Source organism: Canis aureus, chromosome 10 (assembly GCF_053574225.1).
Source record: "Canis aureus isolate CA01 chromosome 10, VMU_Caureus_v.1.0, whole genome shotgun sequence".
Lineage (NCBI taxonomy): Eukaryota > Metazoa > Chordata > Mammalia > Carnivora > Canidae > Canis > Canis aureus.
In genome coordinates this window covers 45,773,523-45,796,415 of record NC_135620.1, presented here as the reverse complement: position 1 = coordinate 45,796,415, position 22,893 = coordinate 45,773,523, and the positions used below count along the sequence as shown (strand labels likewise).

The 22,893-nt window shown below is 34.3% G+C and overlaps 1 long non-coding RNA gene and 1 other non-coding gene across 2 annotated transcripts in view; both read left to right on the top strand.

Annotated features, from left to right (window-relative positions):
* The window catches only part of LOC144322307 (uncharacterized), a 551,832-nt gene that overhangs the window by 463,634 nt on the left and 65,305 nt on the right, over positions 1 to 22,893 (top strand). The window lies entirely within an intron of this gene.
* On the top strand, positions 6,235 to 6,341 carry LOC144322901 (U6 spliceosomal RNA). Its single transcript, XR_013388498.1, has one exon. It is a non-coding gene; the product is annotated as a U6 spliceosomal RNA (small nuclear RNA).

Genomic DNA, 22,893 nt, shown 5'->3' with positions numbered 1-22,893 from the left:
AGTGGCAGAGAGGCAGTTTGCACTGATTTGTTGGCTTCCAAACAGAACAACTTATACTGAAGGTGGCTATATTTTTCTGAAGGTATAGATGAGATATAAGTGTGAACAAAGATTATGGTACACACAAACAAGCTCTTTGGTGTTAATATCTTCATGATTTTTTTAAGTTGGAGTGCAAGTGTTTTTGTATTCAAAGAAACACCTCATTTTCTTCCAGAGTATTGACCAAGAGGATCATAATGTTTTTTCTCAGCTTGACCAAACCTTAGACAAGCTGAGACTCCAGGACTCTAAATACCCTTTTCTTTGAGTATTTGCTTTAAGAAACCTGTCGTATTTTTTTTTTCTCTACACCTTTGAGATATAACCCTTTCCCAAAGCCTCTTGCCAGTTTTACACTCAAGACTGTCTTTCTCAGTGCCATGGGAGACTTCCTTTTGACATAATCATCAAGGGAGATGAGGCTGCTGTCTCCCAATCTCTATGGGAGAGTAAGAGTCTTAATTTGGGTCAGTCAGTACTTGGCTTCAAGCTGTAAAACCATCTCTTGTCATGAAGACACAAGAAAGTTGACTCTTTCTTTGGATAAACCAATTAGCAAACACAGATGGCCTGAAATCTTCCCATTCTGCCCTTTGTTCCAGCAGAATTGAAATTAGAGTTCTGTTCTCTCTCTCCTATTACAAGAGCCTTGGGTAAAATCTTGTCTGCCTGTTTAACAGTCTAGTACAGTTTACCCTGACAGTATCATTCCCCCTCTTAGTTCTACAAAACATCCTGCTCAAAACCATTTTTTATATAAATTATTAAAACTACTTAGTTCATGTGCTCTTACCTTGATTTTTTTTAAGGAAAATAGTTATTGCCATTTAACATTATTTCTTCTTTGTTTTGTTAGTTTTCCTCTTGCATCTTATAAAAGTTCTCTAAATCTTGCTTCAGTTGCTAATTGCAAAGGCTACATAAAATCTGATTCGCACAACTTTGCATCTGAAAAGCCATTGTCAAACTGTCAAATTCTTTAACAGACTATGATATCTTCTTCCTTGTTTTACTTTCTTAAAGGTCTGCACAATTCCAGGCCTTAATGTCCCTCTCTGACTTGCATGTGAAGACAGGTGGTATGAAGTTAGTGGGCCAACATCCTGAAAGATTAGTCCCACCACTCTATGCACATAATTACAACTAATTGAATTAATCCCACTCCTAGCAAAGAAGTAAAATCAATATTATAATTAAAATTGCGTTCCAGTGTAATTGGATTTTCAAAGGAAACCTAGAAGAGGGAAAGAGAGGAAAGTGTTTCTTATGTGTATAAGTAATTAATATTTGTATTAAGTTGATATCTTCAAAATAATCCTGCAGAAATTTGTGGCAATATCCTCAATTTCATTAACCAGAGCTGATTACAGGAGTTTGCTCCTTAGCGAAACCATCCTTATAGCCAAAGGCTTTCTATCTGTTGCCACTGAGTTGTCTGGACCACTGCCTGACTTTCCTATCTCAAATATTTCAGTCAGCTCCAGCATTAGGATTTTCAGGGGCTATTTTATTAAGTGTGTTTGTTAAATCACATCCGAGATTTTTTTCTTTCTAGATCAAAAGAAATCAATCTGAAAGAACTGGGCAGCTTAATAGTTGATCTACTAGTTCTTTCCCTGGAGCTCACTCCCTTCCCTTCAAGTGCTTTTTACCATAATTCCAAATATAAATGGATATCCTTTTCATAATGTGATGTTAGAAGACACTTTCAATTTATTTAAAAAAAAAAAAAAAAAAGAGTGGCATGACTGGGGCTACAAGAGAGCACCATTTGCTCCTCTTCAAGAACTTAGTGAATTTAGGAAAGTCAAATAACATTTCCAGTCACATCCCTATGTCAGGAAGACAATGAGGGACTGAGGTGAAAGGAAAAAGTATACCCAGACAAAGTCTTTAGAGTCAAAAATGGTCTCTTTAGTAGGAAATAGCCTAAGTTATATACAAACAAACCAATGAACAAGAGCGTGTATGTCAAGTGAGTGGCATAGACATGAAAATATGCAGTAATGATGAAGTTGAAGTCTTGAAAAAGAAGACCTGGTTCAAGTGTTACATGTATAACTTGATAAACATGTTCTCTATACATGTAATGCACTTAATCTTTGTAGGCCATAATTTTCTTATTTCTAAATTGAAAATGTTGAACTAGATTAGAAAGTCTTAATCCTAAAATTCAATGAACTTTAGCAAAGGGATATCATATCTTGAGATGATATGGCCATGGATGATTGGACCTGGGGCACATGAAACATAAGGTACCATTAAATGATTAAGAGCATGTTGTTAGGGTGCCTGGGTGGTTCAGTGGTTGAATGTCTGACTTTGGATCCCAGGACCCTGGGATTGAGTCCTGGATTGGGCTCCCTGCAGGGATCCTGCTTCTTCCTCTCCCTCTGCCTTTCCCTCTGGGTTTCTCATGAATAAATAAATATATATATATATTTTTTAAAGAGGATGTTGTTAGATAAGGGGTACAGAAGGAGGACAATGCATGAGCAAAAGCAAAGTATTACTATGTTGTGTTCACTCTTGTGTGTAGGGATGGTCACAGTACCTGAAATACAATGGAAAATGTCTAATAATGAATGAATGTACAAATTGGGATATGTTCCTCTTGCTTAAGAGTAGGGTGACATTTAAAAGATCACATTATGTATTTGCTTAAGTAAATTACTCAATGAAAGACAAATTTGTGCAGAAACTTTCTTTGGTGACTTATAATGGGTGAAAATGAGCATTTTCCATCTGTGTCTCAAATTTTCTAATTTGAATGTCAAGACCTTACTTCAAAATTTCCAAGGTCATATGATTAATAAATGGCAAAATTCTGAATCAACCTATGAAAATCCCTCTTCTAAGTCAGTGTCTAATCCAGAAAGAATTTCCTAAACTGTTTCTTAATCATCCAGTGACATGCACTTACTTCATGCTCCCCTGTTCTCTGCTGTGTTCTTGACTTAGGCACCTTATTCCGTTGCAGTTTTTCCAGCTCTTTAGCCTTCATGTCAAATTCTCACCAAATGATATATGGACCATCTTCTGAAATGCTTCCCATGTCCAGGTATTTTTTCTCTTCCCATGCCACCTTGAAAACTTTGATGTTCATCGTAACATCTTTTATCCTCTGAGGTTGGTTGCTTTGGGTGTACTCTTCACCAGTTATCTCCAGGATCAATTTTGGATACTGGAAAAAAGGGGCACATTGTTTTGATTTTCCCCAAGCCTGCTAAAGTTGTAGTGTTCAAAACAGAAGTGCCCTGAGAAGACATCTTTGCTTGCATAACACTTCTTGGCAACAGATAAATTGTTTCTCTATAGTTTTCTCTTTGAATTTTATGTTGGATCAGTTTTTAACTTGGAGACCATTCTCTTTTGAGTAATACTTTTTCAATGTGTCACACCTTGAGATTTATTGCAACAATACATCATCAGAGTGACAGCTGGCCCTGATGATGTATAGCTTAATACATCATGAAAGCAATTTTTCATTCAGGTTACATATTACATAGGAATGTTAGTGCTTATATTTTAAAAACATATAAATTTACAGGCTTACAGCAAATAAAACTTTCTGAGAGTTTGTAAAACTCTTGGATCTGTCCCAAATCTATCTGGACAATAAAATTAGCATTGGGTCTCAGTCATACCGAGTGCCAATCCTTTTCTGCATAGCAAAATATATCTTCTTTATAAATGCTTATTTTTCAATAGGAAATATGTATACTTGATTTAAAAAATTAAAAATACAGTAGTATATATAATGAAGACTATCTCTTCTATCCATATCTAGAAGCTATCTAGTACCCTTCCCCAAAGGGAAAAACTTACCAACTTTCTAGAGATAATATGAGTATATATATATATGTATACACACACACATATTGCAATCCTTTATATGCAGTCAGCAATATATTCTGTATTTTTCTACAGTTACCAGTATAAGTCAGAAATTGCTTCACGTATTTACAGATTTTTCTTGTTCTTTTTGGCGATAACATATATTCTATTATTCTCCCATATTCTAAAGAGATATTGCTTTTCTATAAAATACCATTTTCCTTTATTTTATGGACAGAATCCAAACTAGAACAAGAATGAAAAAAAAAATGACTAGAAAGAAAATGGAGTTATTTTCAGTTTTTCCTCATTATATGATATAGAAATATATTACCCTTTTTATGATAGCATACTATTCCACTGATCTCTTTTATGATTTTGACTCAAGGAGAACTCATTTTCATTAATAAGAATTTATAATTTTCATTTTGTGTGAAATGTTTAATTAAGTGAATCTTACCGAAGGTGATAAAAATATCTACATTTTTTAAGGATAAACTAAAACTGGAAAGAAAGAAGAGACAACAAGTAGAAAAACTGAATTGTGGTTAAGAGTGTAATACATTTTAAATAATAAGTGGCAACTCTTAACAGAAGTCTCCAGAATTATTATATCACATTCATTATCTTCTTTATTTTTACTTATGAACTTGCTTGGAAAATTTAGCTTTAGTTTGTGTCATGGACAAATTAACTACAATAAGGAAAATGGAATTTTTTATAGGCTTTCAAATGAGGGAAGGTAATAAGGAACACGTGAAATTCTGATACAGAAAGTTTCAGTCTTCAATCCAAGTTATGAAAGTAGTTATAATTAAAGGCCATGTATAGAGTAGTTTGAAAAGAAGAAAATCTCTCCTCAAAATGAGTTTTAAAAAAACTTATGGCTATTATTATTATAAGCAAGTTACCTTTTCTCCCCATTAACCCTGCATTTAGTTTTTGCCTTGCCACCTCCACGATTTGTTCTCCATTTTATATTTTGAATGCATCCATTTTTTCCTTTAGTATCTGTTAGGTCACTTCTTCTAATACTTAGCTATAAATATAAGTCCACAAAAGACAGAAATTTTGAAACTTAAGAAATTAATATTTTTTTGACAAAAATATACAAATTTTATTTTCTTTCTCCTTCCCTTGACCTTCTTGATTTAGCCAATTTATGAATGTGAGAGTGTACAGATATTTAAGCAGAGGATTTTTAAAAATCTCTTCTAAGGAGAAGAGGAAGCTATCAAATTTTACTACAGGGCGAGTTTACACTGTGTGTGTGTGTGGGGGGGGGTGCGTGTACATGTACACATGCACTTATTTCCAATCCTCAATCTGGGAAGGAAATGTTTTTAAGTAAAGAATTATAAACATCTGAAATGCTGATGGGAAGAATTTAGTTTGGAGAGAATAGGAGAGAAAAGATTTCATCTCAAAGGAGGGAGTGTCATTCTTGAGAAGTATTAAGGGAGTTGGGGATTAAGAAAAAAAGAACCAGAAACAGGGCTTCCAGAGAAGAGAAGAGAGGATAGATTTTGGGGAAGGGAGGGAGACAAGGAGAGAGAGACTGCAGAATCAGGTCAAAAATTGTGTGGACAACCTATTTGAGTAGAGTGGACATTTTGTAATCCTTTTTAAAATAAATTTTTATTAAAATCTACATAACAGGGCTTTCAGAGTTGAATCCATTTGAATGATTATTCTGGCTACAAGGTAGAATAATTAAAAGAGTTATTAGGGTCCAGCCTAATAACTGATAACACAGCACTATTTTTGAAAATAAACATTGTTTATAAATGACAAGATTAATTGCTTCTTTAAGAAGCTAAAATCCATTCCTTCACAATGTAATCAAGTAATCCTCAAAAACAGAATGACTGAGACCTTAGTTATCTTAGTTTTCTATCTCTGCTGATTTTGTAAAGGCAAACAGTTCATAGTCAAGCTGGAATAGTAGAACAGAATGGTAAATAAATCAGGACTGGAGTTTAAACTCCAGCACCAACACTTAATAGCTTGGGGAATTTATCTAATCCTTACCCTAATTCCTACTTTATTTTTTAAAGGATTAGGTGAAGTATTATATAAGTTAATCAATCGGATTTTAAAATTAACTTAATTTGTCAAACAAGCTTAAAGTCTTCTTTGTATTTTGGCAACCCATAATTGTCAAAGTAGGAAGATGACAGTGGGTTACGAGACTTCATTTTGAGTTGACTTCATGGTTTTAGGCAGCACCACTTTGAGAGGAAAATAAAGTGCTCAGATTCTGCAGACTCTGAGAAACAGATTTTTGTTTGATATATCTGACTACTCTGTTGCTCTTTATGTACCAGGGCTCATCAACAAAAATTGGAGTATGCAGTGCTCATTTCAGCAGCCCATAGACTAAAATTGGAATGATACAGATTAGAATAGCATGGCCCCTACATAAGGATGGCACATAAATTTGTGAAGCAGTCCATATTTTTTTAAATGGACTATGCAAATTGACTTAGGTTCATTTAATTAATTATATCATTTGTCAGTTTGGCTGTATTGATGCTTATCCAAAGAGAGAGAGAGAGAAGAAATATTGTGGATAAGACTGAAACCTCTCTGAAATCTTGGTCATCTATGAACATTAAACATATCAAATTGTTAGCAACAACAATGGCAAAGTCTTAGTGAGTCATTACTATTTATTTGACACAGTTTTCATTGTTTTATACGTGTTATTTAATTTTCCCAAGAAGTCTCTGAGGAGAGTACTCCTGCCCATATTTTTACCTAAGAAAAAGAGAAATTAATGCTTCATCCAGAGTTATGTAGCTAATAGGTGACATGAGCAGGGTTCATAATGATACACTCTGTCTTATGAGGCCTGGCAATTAGTCACAAGCTTTTATACATACCATCTCAGTAGGTATCATGATATGTCAGATTTACTATCCTATAGCTAGGATATATTTTGAAGTTATTATGAGACACTATAATATTTGTTATTAGTTTTTAATCTTTTCAAAAATTAAGATGTTTGAAAAATTATAACACTGAAATATTTAAAATATCCTGAATGCTTTCCTAAAATATCTTTTCTTGAATTTTATTAACATTTCTGTTCACTAAAAGAAAAAAAATGGACTTTTCCGTGACTCATGATTTCTGTTTCAGTTAGGTTTCTGTCTAAGGAAAAATAAATAGAATGAGCAGAGAGAACTGTTTTCATTTCTGCAATTGCTATCAATTCTAAATATGTTTGAAATGTCACTGCACACTGCTTACCAACCTGTTGGTATTAAGTGAAGTCAGAATTATTAATGAGAGACCTTTGCTAACAAATGCTAGGGGTAGTGAAAATACCCTTCCATAAGTACAAATGAATACATTTGTTAAAATATCATATGAAATGACAAAAGTCCTATAATGCTGATGGGAAAGACAAATATAATGAAGACAGTGGAAATAACATACTGTTTAATTATTTTCTATTTGAAGGATAGAATTGTGGGAAATGAGAGAAAGATGGAAAATAAGATTGGGTAAGAAAATTGAGAGGTTGAAAGAAAGGAGGACAATTAGAAATTAAAAAGAGAAAGCATGGGAAAATATAAAGGAATAGAGATGAACTCAAGGAAAAGAATTGAGAAGGTAAAGAAAAATAAATACAGAAAAGAGTTTAAAGAATCCCATAACTTCAGCTTTTTGCCTCGCCAATCTGAACAGATATTTGCCTCACCAATCTGAACAGATATTCCCAGCATCATTTTGTAGTTCTCTGTTCTACAGTCTATAAAATTTGCCATTAGGATTTCACCAAAAAATGCCTTCATATCTTTTTAAAAAAATATTTTATTTTTTCATCATGATAAGCATACACTCTGTTATCCATCATTGATTTTACCCATCTTTCCAGCCACCTCCCCCTCGGTAAGCATCGCTTGGTTCTCTATAGTTAAGATTCTGGTTTCTTGGTTTCTCTCTCTCTCTCTTCCTTTTTTTCCTTTGCTAGTTTGTTGTTTCTTAAATTCCACATATAAGTGAGATCATATGGAATATGCTTTTCTCTGATTTATTTTGCTTAGCATTATGCTCTCTAGTTTTATACATGTTGTTGCAGATGGTAAAATTTCATTCTTTTTTATGGCTGCAGATTATTGCAGTGTGGGCTTGTGTGTGTGTGTGTGTGTGTGTGTGTGTGTGTACCACCTCTTCTTTATCATCCATTCATCTATCAATAGACACTTGGACTGCTTCCTTAGTTTGGCTATTGTAATAATGCCGCAGTAAACATTAGGGTGCATGTATCTTTTTGAATTAGTGTTTTTGTACTTCTTGGGTAGATAGCCAATTGTGCAATGAATGAATGCATTATAGGGCAGTTCTATTTTTAACTTTCTAAGGCCTCCAAACTGTTTTCCACAGTGGCTGTACCAGTTTGCATCCCCACCAATAGTGTACCAAGTTTCCTTTCTCTCCATGTACTTGCCATTACTTGTTATTTCTTATGATTTTGATTTTATTTCTCTGATGATGAGTGATGTTGAGCATCTTTTCATTTGTCTGTTGCCCATCTGTATGTCTGGGCAAATTGGAGAAATTTCTGTTCCTGTCTTTTGCCTATTTTTAAATTGGATTATTCATTTGTTTGGGTATTAAGTCATATCAGTTCTTTATATATTTTGGATACTAACCCTTTATTGGATATACCATCTGCAAATATCTTCCCCTACTCCATAGGTTGCCCTTTAGTTTTATTAATTGTTTCCTTTACTATGCAAAAGATTTTTATTTTTATTTATTTATTTATTTTTATTTTTTATTTTTTTTTAGATTTTTATTTTGATATTGTCCCAATAGTTTATTTTTGCTTGTATTTCCCTTGCCTCAGGAGACATATATATAGAAAAATGTTGCTATGGCTGATGTCAGAAAGATTACTGCTTGTGCTCTTTTCAAGGATTTTTGTGGTTTCAGGTATCACATTTAGGTCTTGAATCCACCTTGAGTTCATTTTTGTGTATGGTAAAAGAAAGTGGTCCAGTTTCATTCTTTTCCATGTAGCTGTCCAGTTTTCCCAACACTATTTCTTAAAGAGATTATCTTATTCCCGGGTGTTCTTTCCTACTTTGTCAAGAATAACTGACATATAATTGTGGATTTATTTCTGGGGTTTCTATTCTTTTCCACTGATCTCTGTGTCTATTTTTATGCCAGTACAACTATTTCAATTAATACTGCTTTGTAATATAGCCTGAAATGTGGAATTGTGATACCTCCAGTTTTGTGTTTCGAGATTGCTTTAGCCTTTGAGGTCTTTTGTGGTTCCATACAAATTTTAGGATTGTTTGTTTTAGTGCTGTGAAAAATGCTGTTGGCATTTTGATAGGTATTCCATTAAATGTACAGATTACTTTGGATTATATAGACATTTTAACAATATTTGTTCTTCCAACTCATAGGCATGGAATGTATTTCCATTTGTTTGCATCACTGAATTTCTTTCATTAGTGTTTTATAGATTTCGGAGTATATGTCTTTTGCTGCTTTCATTAAGTTTATTCGTACATATTTTATTGTTTTTGGTGCAATTGTAAATGGGACTGATTTTTTAATTTTAATTTCTGCTGCTTCATTACTAGTGTATAGGTATTCAACAGATTTCTGTACATTAATTTTGTGTCCTGTCACTTCATTTACCAGTTCTAATAGTTTCTTGGTGGAGTTTTTAGGTTTCTATATATAGTATCATATAATCTGCAAATAGTGAGAGTTTTACTTCTGCCTTACCAATTTGGATGCCTTTTCTTTCTTTATGTCATCTAATTGCTGTGGCTAGGACTTCAGTTCCAGGTTGAATACAAGTGGTGAGAGGGACATCCTTTTCTTATTTCTAACCTTAGAAGGAAACCTCTCAGTTTTTCCCCATTGAATATGTTAACTGTAGTTTTACATATATGGCCTTTATTATGTTCCCTCTAGACCTACTTTGCAGAAGATTTTTATCATGAATGGAGTTGTACTTTGTCAATTTCTCTTCCTGCATCTACTGAAATGATCATATGTTTTTTTATAAAGATTTTATTTATCTATTCATGAGAGACGCAGAGAGAGAGAGAGAGACTGAGACACAGGCAGAGGGAGAAGCAGGCTCCATGCAGGGATCCCGATGTGGGACTCGACCCTAGGCCTCCAGGATCACGCCCTGGACTGAAGGCGATGCTAAACCGCTGAGCCACCGGGGCTGCCGATCATATGGTTTTTATCCTTGGTCTTAATGATGTGATGTAGCATGTTGATAGTTTTCAAATAATAGACCACCCTTGCCTCCAAGGAGTAAATCCCACTTTATTGTGGTATATGATTTTTAATGTACTGATTGAGTCAGTTTGCTATTTTGTTGAGGATTTATATTCCATATTCATAATGGATATTGGCCTGTATTTCTCTTTTTTTGTTGTGTCTTTATCAGATTTTGGTATCAGGATGTTGGCCTCATAAAATTAATTTGGAAGTTTTCCTTCCTCTTCTATTTTTTTGGAATAATTTGAAAAGAATAAGTATTAAGTCATCTTTAAATGTTTGGTAGAATTGACCTGTGAAGATGTCTGGTCCTGGACTTATGTTTTTTGGAATTTTTTTGATTACTGGTTCAATTTCATTGCTGGTAATTGGCCTGTTCAAGTTATCTATTTCTTCCTGCTTTCATTTTCTTTCTGCTTTAGTTTCTAGGAACTTCTAGGAATCTTTTAAGACGACTTCTTTTAAGTCGTCCAATTTGTTAGCATATAGGGTTTCATAATATTCTGTTATGTTTGTATTTCTGTGGTATTGGTTGTTATTTTTCCTCTTTCATTTGTGATTTTGTTTATTTGGAACCCCTCTCTCTCTTTTTAAATGAGTCTGGTAGGGGTTTATCAATTTTGTTAATCTTTTCAAAGAAGTAGCTCCTGGTTTCATTGATCTGTTCTGTTGTTTGGTTTGTTTTCTTTATCATTTCTTTATTTTTAAAAAATGTTTTATTTATTTGAGAGAGAGAGAGAATGTATGCACACAATTGGGGGTAGGGGCAGAGGAGGGAAAAGCAGACTCCCTGTTGAGCAGGACTCTGAGATCATGACCTGAGCTGAAGTTGGCACTTAACAAACTAAGCCACCCAGGCACCCCTATATCATTTATTCCTGCTCTCATCTTTATTATTTTCTTTATTTTGCTAGCTTTGGATTTTGTTTGTTCTTTTTCTAACTTCTTTAGGTCTAAGTTTAGGTTGTTTATTTGTAATCTTTCTTGCTTCTTAAGGTAGATCTGTATTGCTATAAACTTTCCTCTTAGAACCACTTTTGCTGCAGCCCAAAGATTTTGGATCATTGTGTTTTCATTTTCATTTGTTTCTATGTAATTTTTTATTTCTTCTTTGATTTCTGAGTAATTCATTCATTGTTTAGTAGCATGTTATTTAATGTCAATGATTTGTGCTCTTTTCTGATTTCTTCTTTTATTTGATTTCTAGTTTCATAGTCTTGTCAGAAAGGATAATGGTATGACTAGTTTTGTGGCCTAATATGCGATTTATTCTGGAAAATATTTTATGTGTTCTTGAAAAGAATGTATATTCTTTTAGGATAAAATGTTTTAGGATACAATGTTCCGAGTATATCTGTTAAATCTATCTGGTCCACTGTGTCATTCAAAGCTACTATTTCGGGGATCCCTGGGTGGCTCAGCGGTTTAGCGCTTGCCTTTGGCCCAGGGCGCGATCCTGGAGTCCCGGGATCAAGTCCCACATCAGGCTCCCTGCATGGAGCCTGCTTCATTCACCCTCTGCCTGTGTCTCTGCCTCTCTCTCTCTCTCTCTATCATGAATAAATAAAAAATTTAAAAAAAACAAAACAAAAAACAAAGCTACTATTTCTTTGTTAGTTTTCTATTTGGATGATCTGTCCATTGATATAAGTGGGATGGTAAAGCATCCTACTATTACTAGATAACTATCAACTATTTCCTTTATATTTGTTAACAGATACTACATATGTTTGGGTGCTCCCATGTGGGTGCATAAATATTTACAATTGTTATATCCTATTGTTCTGTTGTCTCCTTTATGATTATGTAATGTCTTTGCCTTTTGTTACACTGTTGGCTTTAAAGTCTATTTTGTCCAAGTATTGCTACCTTGGCTTTCTTTTGATATCCATTTGCATGATAAATGTTCTCTATCCCCTCAATTTTTTAAGGCTTTATTTATTAATTTATTTGACAGAGAGAGAGAGAGAGAGAGAGAGCGCAAGCACACACAAGCAGCAGGTACAGGAGAAGAAGAAGCAGGCCCCCACTGAGCAGGGATGTGGCTGGCCTCTTCTCTACCTTTAGTTGTAGAGGTGGGTTGTTTGTTTTTTTTTGCCAGTCTCCATATTATTTTCTATGTTATTTATGCTGATGTGAATGTTTTCTAATTGTACCAATGGGACAAATTGAATTTAGGGTTCTCCTATTTGGCCATCTTCCCAGCTGACCCTTGATTTATCACCTTCAGATCTTTCTATGAAGGATCTTGTTTTGGTTATCAAAATTATAGATGACATATTTGAAAAAGTGTTAGATAACTTCAAGCTCATGAAAAACATCTTTCTGAGCAGTGATTGTTCAAAAGTCAGAGAGGAACATTTTTCCCAAAGTTAACTATATTAAAGCAAAAACATAAATAGCAAAAATAGAACTAGTAAGCAAAGCACTGATTTGAAAATGAAATGTAAATAAAGAATTTTCAAAATATTCCCTTCTTTTTCATCAAGAAAATGTTCTATATATCAAATTAATCTCTTAAAGAATTTTCCTTTCACCTTATTGCTGTTAATAAGGTGGCTCCATCAATGACACTGGTTTCTCCTATAGCTTTGTTACATAGATGTTTATTCTTACTATGTTTATTTTATTATGTGGATATTTCATACCCCAGAGCCTAAAATCTAATGATTCTCAAACCTCTCTACTGCCTCTTTTCCTCTTTATATTCTCCCAGTGCTTCTCACCCAGCTTGAATTTACTATCACTAAAACCATTCCATTATATACACATGCAACTTCTTTGCATCCCTTTTACTTAATTAACACACTTGACAAAACACCAATGCTGGAAAATATACCTGCCTACTGCATATATTTGCAATCATGACATTGACTATGGCTGGAGAAAGATCTAGAAGCATACTGATTGTTCTCACCTAAATTATTAACTACTAACTTCAAATGAACCCTTCAACATAATGCAGTTCCTTTATTCATTCATTATCTCACTATCTCACAAGATAATTTCAAATATCTATTCTTTCTCAAATGTACACATATTTTTAGCCAATCATTTTACTTCCCAATTCACTGAGAGAATTGAAATTGACAAGAGAAATCCTATAAGCCTCAAATCCTCCATGTACATCGCTCTACTTTTCTTCCTATAGATGAACTCCCCACACCCCTATCTGAGGCCTTTTCATTCATTTGTAGACTAGAGTCATCCTTTTTTGCTCCCTCAAGAATACCACCGTAGGTCACTTTTCTCTTCTTTCTGATCCACATCATCATATGTCCCTTTTCTATTTTCCCATCATCCTACTCTTTCCCAAAATAGCATGCTGCTATTAAAAGAAAAATGAAAAAAATCTTTTTATCCCTATTATACTGAGTTATTATCCTGAGTTATCACCCTACTCTTCTGTTCCTTCTTGTAGAAAAATTTCTTAAAACAGTTCTTTGCACTTTCTGACTCCCTTTCCTCCTCTCCTGTTCCCTCAGCAATCCTTACTCCTCTACTGGAAAACTGCTGACTTCATGCCCTCATATTGCAAATCCAGCGGTCGAGTTCTGATTCTTAAATTACTTATCTATAATCCACATAGGACACAGCTAATAATTCCCTTCTCCTTAAAATACTCTCTTCACTCGACTTCTTTAACATTATATGCTTTCCTCCTGTTTTTTTTTTTTCTTTATTTTCTGTGCTTTTTAAATCTCTTCAATGGAGATTCATCTTCATCTTCCTGACCTCTTAATGTTGTAATTTTTCCATTCCTATAATCTTTTCTCTTTTCTAGCTGTACTATATTGGGGATCTTATTTGGTTCTTTGTGTGTGTGTGTGTGTGTGTGTGTGTGTGTGTGTTAAATACCATCTATAAAATGATGATTGACAACTCTGTGTTTCTAGTATAGCCCTCGTCTCCAAACAAATTTCCTGCAGTGTCTGAAAGGCATCTAAACATAATGGGCAGTATAAACCAGGGGCTTCCTACTCTCACACAAATCACTTAGTGGCAATTTTATAATTCTAAGAGCTCAACTCAATATATCCTGTAGTCACCCAGGGGTTCTGTCTGTTGCTTAAACATTTTTTTCTTTTTTCTTTTCTTTCTTCTCTCTCTCTCTCTCTCTCTCTTTGTATCATACCTCACATCAGAAAATTCTGTTGGCTCTATCTTCAAAATATATTTAGACTCTTCTCAATTTTCACCACCTATCATTATAATCACCCTGGATATATCCACTCTTGCCTTGCTATGGATATTTGCCATAACCTCCTAACTGGTCTCTCTGCTTCCATCTCCTATTTCTGTCCCCTAATGTCTATTCTCAACAAAGCATTCTGAATAGATCTACTAGCATAGGAATTAAAAGTCAGAATGAAAGTCAACATCTTTAAAATAACGTTAAGCGCTATATGATTTGTCCCCTGGCCTTTTATTGTCTCTTTGACTTCCTCTCTCATTACTTCCTATCCTTACCACTTTTCTACAGCCTTATTGATATTCAAATATTAGGCAGACTCTTGCCTCAGCAATTTTGCTCTTGTTTATGCCCTCTCCCTGTGATATTATTCCCCTAGATTAAGGAATCTATCCAGATGGTGAGCTTTCTCAAGTTCTTTAAGTTTCTCCTTAAATGTCATCTTCTTGAGAGCTCTTCTCTTCTCCTTTTTAAATTTTACCCCTCTCCCCAGCATCCCAACTGGGACTCTGGTCTTCCTTCCCTGCCTCACTTTCTCAATAGCACTTTGTACCTTCTAACTTACTGTATAGATTTGTCAACTTTTGTATTGTCTTTTTTACAGGAGCTCCATGCAGAAGGGATTTCTATTGTATTGATTAATGTATTCCCAGTTACTAAAAAAGTGCCTTGCATATAGTGAGCATTCAATACATATTTTTAGCAGCTGAGTAAATGAATATTTGAATAAATGACTATTCTTTTTTTTAAATTTTACTTATTTATTCATGAGAGACTGAGAGAGAGAGGGAGAGAGAGAGAGAGGCAGAAACACAGGCAGAGGGAGAAGCAGGCTCCATGCAGAGAGCCCAACATGGGACTTGATCCCTGGTCTCCAAGATCATGCCCGGGGCTAAAGGCAGTGCTAAACCACTGAGCCACCCCAGCTGCCCATAAATGACTATTCTTAATCGAAAGCTGCCTTAATTTAGAAGATAGTATATAGTGCGCTTTTAGTTTGAATTTGTGTCTCCTGGCACTATCCATGAACCATTAGAAGACACCATTGTTTTTACTTCATTGCCTAATTGCTTGTAGTCTCTAAGGCATCGGATAATGAAATGTATAAGAGATCTAAAACTTTACATTAAGAGTCACTGTCTTCAGTATAGATGCTGATTTAGCAGAATTTTCTTTATTTTCATAGCCTGACATTTGAAATAGATTTTGAACTTAATGGCAAAGCATGATGGCACTATCCATTGACACACACATATACTCATACACACTTGATGATATTCTTTTAATCTACTTTTATCTATGTTTTGGAGATCCATAAGCACCATTTATTACTACTCCTTTTATACTTGTTATCGACTTGAAGATACTATGATACCTAATGGTCATTTGTTTATTTCTCTTTTTTGTAATTTTCTACTCATCATGCTTCAGAATTCTGAAATACACTTAAAGCACAGTTTCTAATGTAGACCATTATCAGTGTTGTAAGGTCTTGAGGTTGGGCCAACAGTATTGTTTATACAAAAATATATTTGTCAGAATTCCTAAATGAGACCTTTTCCTTACATTAGAAAATGTGGAAAGCAAAAATACCAAAAAAGAGAAAGAGGAGGAAAATTAAGACACAGCTGGATCACCTGAACACAGGCTCCTGAGTCAGAAAGTATGTGCTATATACCCAAGAAGTCCAGTCCACATTGAATCAGTCACTATTGCTATAAGGGAAAGAACTTTTTTTTTTTTTTTTTTTAAGGGAAAGAACTTTTAGAAGAGTTCCATTCTAATTATTATTGATGCCATTGAAAGTTCAATGGTAGGGAGAAAGCAGCGTTGAAACATATTCATTGAGGGATCCCTGGGTGGCGCAGCGGTTTGGCGCCTGCCTTTGGCCCGGGGCGCGATCCTGGAGGCTCTGGGATCGAATCCCACGTCGGGCTCCCGGTGCATGGAGCCTGCTTCTCCCTCTGCCTGTGTCTCTGCCTCTCTCTCTCTCTGTGTAACTATCATGAATAAATAAATAAAATCTTTAAAAAAAAAATTCATTGGAAGTGTCTAAAATTCTGTCACCTATTCTAATTACTTCTCAGTCCTTGAACATGATCCTGAGCCATTCTGCACTGGTATATATATATATTTCACCCAGTATAGTATTTCTGACTTTTATAATGTATATCAATAAAAACATTTAAATTTTTGATGTCTTCACTATTGTTGACCATTTTTAAAAAGCCTATTGTTCATACAAAATGGCTTTTATGCTTGGTTTATGATTAAGTAATTGAGTGTGTGTTTTTCCAGTTTGGGAATCAAGGTTCATTTTGGTTTAAAATCTTACCTTAAACTACATTGAAAATTCAATATAATTAATTATTGACAGTAATTTGGATTTCTTCAAACCAAGAGAGATGTAATAGTTTGGGAAGAAAAGCTGCATATTAGCTAATGGCTGAAATGCAGGTATGGAGATTATTTTTAAGTTTCTATTATGATATTTTCAGCCCCCAAATCTGTAAATCCCTGGCCTTGATGAAAATATAATGGTGAAATAGGGCAGTGGTTTTCAATTATTACAGCTACATTGTCTGCAAGACTCTGCCAATCTGATCTTGACTTATTCTATCCTTAAAACAAACAAATGAAAAATAAAAACCAGAAAAATTACCCTTTATTCACATAAGAGATGCATTGCTAGGATAAATTAAACTATTTCTATTCATAATATTACTGAATTTTTTGGCAAATGCTGCTATATAAATGCAAAGAGCTATTGTTACTTTTATAGGGACTGAAAATAGTATACAAAGGGATGAAGGTTGGGAACAAATAAAATGTTCATGTTAGCTTTATTTCTGAAGAAAAACACTTTGGAAATGCGTAAGCTTAATCACACTTGCTTTTCCTCCTCATAATTCAGAACACATTTATCTTTGTTCGTCCACAAAGCAAAATAGTTATTTCTAGCACTTGCTCAGGATCTTGATCTCAAGCTCATGAAAATGCTTCAGCTCTCTGCACCAACAGAAGGAGCCATTTGACAAATTGAACATTTGAGTTATCACAGTCTTATGTGATCTCCCCACAATGCTGCACACCTCTTATCTGATTCCGATAGCTCAGGGACAACTTAACACATTGCATTTATCTTTATTGTGATTTAATTTTGAGCAGTCAGGATCCTGAGTGGAAGGAGAAGCTGCTTGAATTTCAAAATCAAGTTGCCCTGCTTGCAAATTGCTTCTCTGTTAAAAGTTTGGAAAAATACCCATCATGACATTTTTGACACCCAATCCATTAGCGTCTTGTTTCAGCTTTCCTGACCTCAACTGCTCCTATTGTATTCGTTGTCCTGATTCTTCTCTCAAGTGATGCCAGCCCTTAGAACAAAGAACATATCATTTTATCAGAGTTCCCTAAACCAAGAACAAAAAATGACTGTGGAAATAATCCCACTTGCTTTCTAATAATCCTTTGTGTTCACCATTACAAGCCCTCACCTCAGCTTCTGTTGCTCCCACACCTAAGGTGAAGAAGAGTAAGAATTTTTGTGCATGGCCATTGACAGGTTGAAAGATAGCCTTCATATGAGATGAAATCAAACAAAGAAGAAAATGATCCATTTATTAGAGGTGAAGGTATACTCTAGTGATAAGTAGTAGAAAGTAGAAAGTGCAACAGGCTGAAACTCAAGAGATATGGGTTTTAATAGTGCTACCATCATAGGAAATGGGTAACCTTCAATAAACTACTTTTTTAATTCTCTAGAAATCCTTGGTATAATATGGAGGTGGACTAGATAATTTCTCTGGTAGTAGTCTTCAATATCTTGCAGAAAGAATAAATGCATATTTGTGTAAATAATTATAAACCATATGAAAATTTAATGGTCAAAACAAACCCTTTTACTTTAAAACACCCAGAGATAAATGAATTCATAGTTTATTCAGATTTACATTTTAAAGTCATAAATTTAGAGGTGGTAAATGTGCATAACCCAATTTAACCTTAATGATGTCTTTAAATTGCTCATTTTCAAAAGTACAGTGCATATAAATTTATGTAAGTACAAGGCCACTGGATCATGTTTAAGATTCCTATGGTTAAAATGGAAAGTAATTTGAAATATTAGAGTCACATAGAGCTTAGCAAAATACTCAAGGCATACAAGAACCAAGAAGATCAGAATAACTATCTTCATTCCATGATCACTCAGAAGCACATGGACTCAATTTGATACTTTGTAAAGTACAAAAATGGTCATTTATATAGTTCAGCTTAGGTAAATTGTTCACACTCTATTTTATGATTGTGTTTAGTTGAATAAACATAAACCAAGTGTGGATATGATGCAAATTCCTCTGCAATGGTTTTTAACAGTTTGATATCTGCTTTTAGGTTTTAAAATGGCATTTAATGCATTTTCTTACTATGAAATTATTGCATGATAGAAAAAAATCCATCTTAAGAGTGTCTTGATAATACTTATGCAAGATATTAGGCTTTTTAAAATTATTTTTGGAAATAGTTTTATTCTGAATATTGTATTGTATTAGAGAATTTTGTTGAGAAAGTGAGAGCAGATCTTTCACATGGTACATACTGATGAGATGGGATTAAATGTTCTTATGTGCTTCACTGCCAGTCTTAAGATTCTGATTTTAGCATTTTGAAAAAGATGGCAAAGTAAGATTTTTGATGCCTCTAAGTAATTGAGAGATACACGAGTGCACACTTTGATAGAAAAAGCCTTAGCAACTACATTTCAGGTATAGATCTGTTAGTGTCTCCTTGTATGACACTGAGCAAATCACTTTAACTCTGATTTTTACTTTCCCATTTGTAAACTAAGGGAATAGTATTTGGTGATCATATATTTTCTTTAGCTCTAAAGTTCTTGGGATACATGAGTCTTTGAGATAAACATGAATTTCCATCACTAATAACTGTGTGGTTAAATTTTCTTAGGAAAAACATATCTACTTTATTTTGCCTCTATCATTTGTTGTTCTACCAAGATAGAAAGAGATCAATATTAAGTCCTTCAGAATGAACTAATTTTAATCCTCAGAAGAACCTTTAAGTTAAAATTAAAATATATTTTCCAATTTATTTTATCCTTCATGTTCATGTATTGATGTTAATAAACACAAATACTGTGGCCATCCAAAACTGTGAAATGCAGTTGATAGGGATTCTACCCATTTTATTGAAAGAAGATTTTGAACAGACTAATTCACTTGAGAGTATAAATATGTGTGCAGTGAGTAATATTTGTCAATAAGTTTCTTTAGAGAGAGCCATGTTGCTCTGTAAGTGTCCTCTTGCCAAATTCTCCATCCTACAAAATTCTAGTGGGTGCTAGCTTTAGCTTAGCCTAGCTATATTATGCTCGTCCTGTTTCTTTTTGTCTAAATTGACTAATGGTCAAGTTAGTGTGGTTAGTTATTGGGTGATAAGGTGAGGCTGAATTTTGGAAAGGAAATATAACCATATATGCCTACTTTTCTGATAAAACATCTTATTTGAAAATATGTATTTTTGTAATTAATACACACAAATGCCACCAATCTATTAATGACATATCTTGCTTCTCAAGAGTAAATTCACTTGAGGAAAGGAAACCATGACAATCTTTCATAGCGGTGGAATTTAATAAAAATCTGGCTTCCTAAATTCATTCAATATTATGCTTATTTGCATTCTCTGATTTTCCTTGGTTGCTCATATTTCGTCCAATACAGGGAAGCCTTCAATAACAAGTAAGTTCCTAAACTGAATTGTTCATGTTCTTCTATAGTTAGAAGTATATTCTAATTTTAAAAAGCACATATATTACCCACTAAGAACTATAGTAGGTAAAATAGTGGATAATAGCAAATAGTTCCAAATCCATTAAAGCATAGGAGAAAATACCCAGTGGGAACTACTGCATGCATATAATTCCTTTAGAACTGAATGTGCATGCCCATTTCCAAATATGGAGTTCAGGTCCAAAAGTCATTAGCATTAAGTTAGTTGCACTTGTAAATTGATATAAACTGCAAAATATAAATTATACTCTTGAGTAAGACCAAAAGATTTAATAATTACCTTGATATTTCTCTAGTATGTCCCATAAAGAGTAAGATATATTAGAATCAGTTTTGATATTTGATTAGCATAGCAGAATTACCTGGTAGTGTCCCTGGTTTTGTATTAAGGATCATGGGAGACAGGACACAGAGAAAGAAAATGATGAATCAGCTAATATTGACATTTGATATGCTATGGATTCATTATTTGAAATACATGCACACACACTTGCATGCATGTGTGCACACACACTTGAGGTACCTATTTCCCAAAGGAAAACAACTGAGAAGCAGCTTCTAGTATATTCAGGGTGTTCAGGTCAAATTTTTTTTAGTTGCAAGTAAGAAAGAGCTAACCCAAATTATCTTAGGGGGGAAAAAAAGGAAAGAAGAATGTATTTTCTCATATAACTGGAAAGTTTGGTGATGTATTTGCCTTCTGAGCTCAGCAATATACAGGAACTTGAAAAATATCCTTTCTTGGCTCTGACTTCCTCTAAACATTGACTTTATTCTGCAGAAAGCTCTCTTTGTTCTCTTATCCTCAGATTCATATCTGTCCCTCTTATGAAACCCATGGGAAAAATTTGGTTATATGTAAAATATTCTGTAAAAAATACATTAGTTTGTTTTTTTGCATTTTTGATAGGAGACAGGCCTCAGAGATATGGAAAGAGGGTAAAATTCTCCAAGGAAATCAAAATAGAATAGAGAACTGATATTGGCAAATAAAAATGCTAGTAAGTCATCTTGGCTATTACATTCAACCTCAAATTGCTACATATTAATATTATCCAAACTCTTTTATATTGATCATCATCAATCCATGAAATATCAGTGTCCTCTGAGGAAAAATAGTTTCTATAATTAAACAATTTTTGAAAATGTTTGATTAACAGAATATTTATTTATTTATTTATTTTTAAATTTTTTTAAAATTTTTATTTATTTATGATAGTCACAGAGAGAGAGAGAGGCAGAGACACAGGCAGAGGGAGAAGCAGGCTCCATGCACCGGGAGCCTGATGTGGGATTCGATCCTGGGTCTCCAGGATCGCGCCCTGGGCCAAAGGCAGGCGCCAAACCGCTGCGCCACCCAGGGATCCCTGATTAACAGAATATTTAAATTCCTTTTTCCCCTACTTTACTATTTTCTCTAAGTTGCAAAGATGAGTGATAGATATAAGACCCGGTGGGAAGAGGGAGAGAGATTTCCACATGCAGAATTTACATAGGAAATGTCCAAGAATAAGTTCAAAGACCTTTAAACCTTCTGATTTAGAGGGTTTAAACTAGTAAAAAAGAGGGATTATTTGTGAATACATAACTTTGGAAATAGCTATTGCTATGTTGAGAGCCTCCACCCATCAAAACTTTCATGCTGCATAATTCTAGCCTGCTATAATTTCTGTGAATGATGCCCTCATTTCCAACCTCATGTAGATTACATATCACATCGCTTCCTGTTGTTATGCGATACAGATACAGTGTCTCTCTCTTCCAGTCCTACACTCACCAGTGGGGAGTTGTGAAGTGTGCTGCCTTCTTATCTGTAAGTATAGTGAAGAGGATTTTTATGGAACTTTCAGCTTGAAATTTGCTCCCTGAAGTCTGGTGACTAAAGGTTGGTTCCTGAATTGTATATGAGAAAATGAAAGTGGTCTGTGACAGCATAGAACAGACTGTACTGGGATTGACTTATATACTCAGTTTACCAGGCCAGGGACGTGTTTCCTGTAGATAGATGTAATTATGTAGGATGAAGAGTCAGGGTGGCATAGTCTTCTGTCCTGGCTAGTAGAGCTATCCAGTTAGGCAGAAGGACCCAGTCATGAGGAGGATGGACATGATATGTAGAAACTGCAGAAGAAGTCATAATGACCACTTAGAATTCAGTGAATCTAAATAAACTTTAGTCAAGATTCTCAACAAAAATATGCTGGTGAGACCAAGAGATATAACTTTCTGACAGTCTCAAAGAACATAAACCATTTTTTATTAAGTCCTTCCTTATGCTCTTACCACTCTTTCATTCACCCCCCTGAATGCCCAGAAAGGTCAGAACCTAGAGGAGAGCAGAGGCAGAACAGTAAGTTTAAGAAAATAACTTTCAGTCTAAAGCAGGCTTGGGCGTTAAATGAAATTCACAGCTTTGGTTCATATCTTGGAACTGAAAACCTGATTATGTACTGAAACTTTTTTTTTTTTTTTGACTAAAAGTAACTCTAGGAGTATCTAATCATTACTTACTAGTAGTTAATAGAAAAGAGTCATGGGCCTGCTGAAGTTTTCATTTAGGAGCCAGGTTAAGTTAATTTTAATGAACATATTTTAAATATACAAATAATACTATATTTGGACTGTGATTATATCATGAATGTTAGAGGTTTAATGTACTAACTTACACAAGCTGTTAGTTTTTTGTGTTTTTAATTGTGCCTTTTCCAAAACCATTCACATGCTAGTCAGCTTGAGAATTCC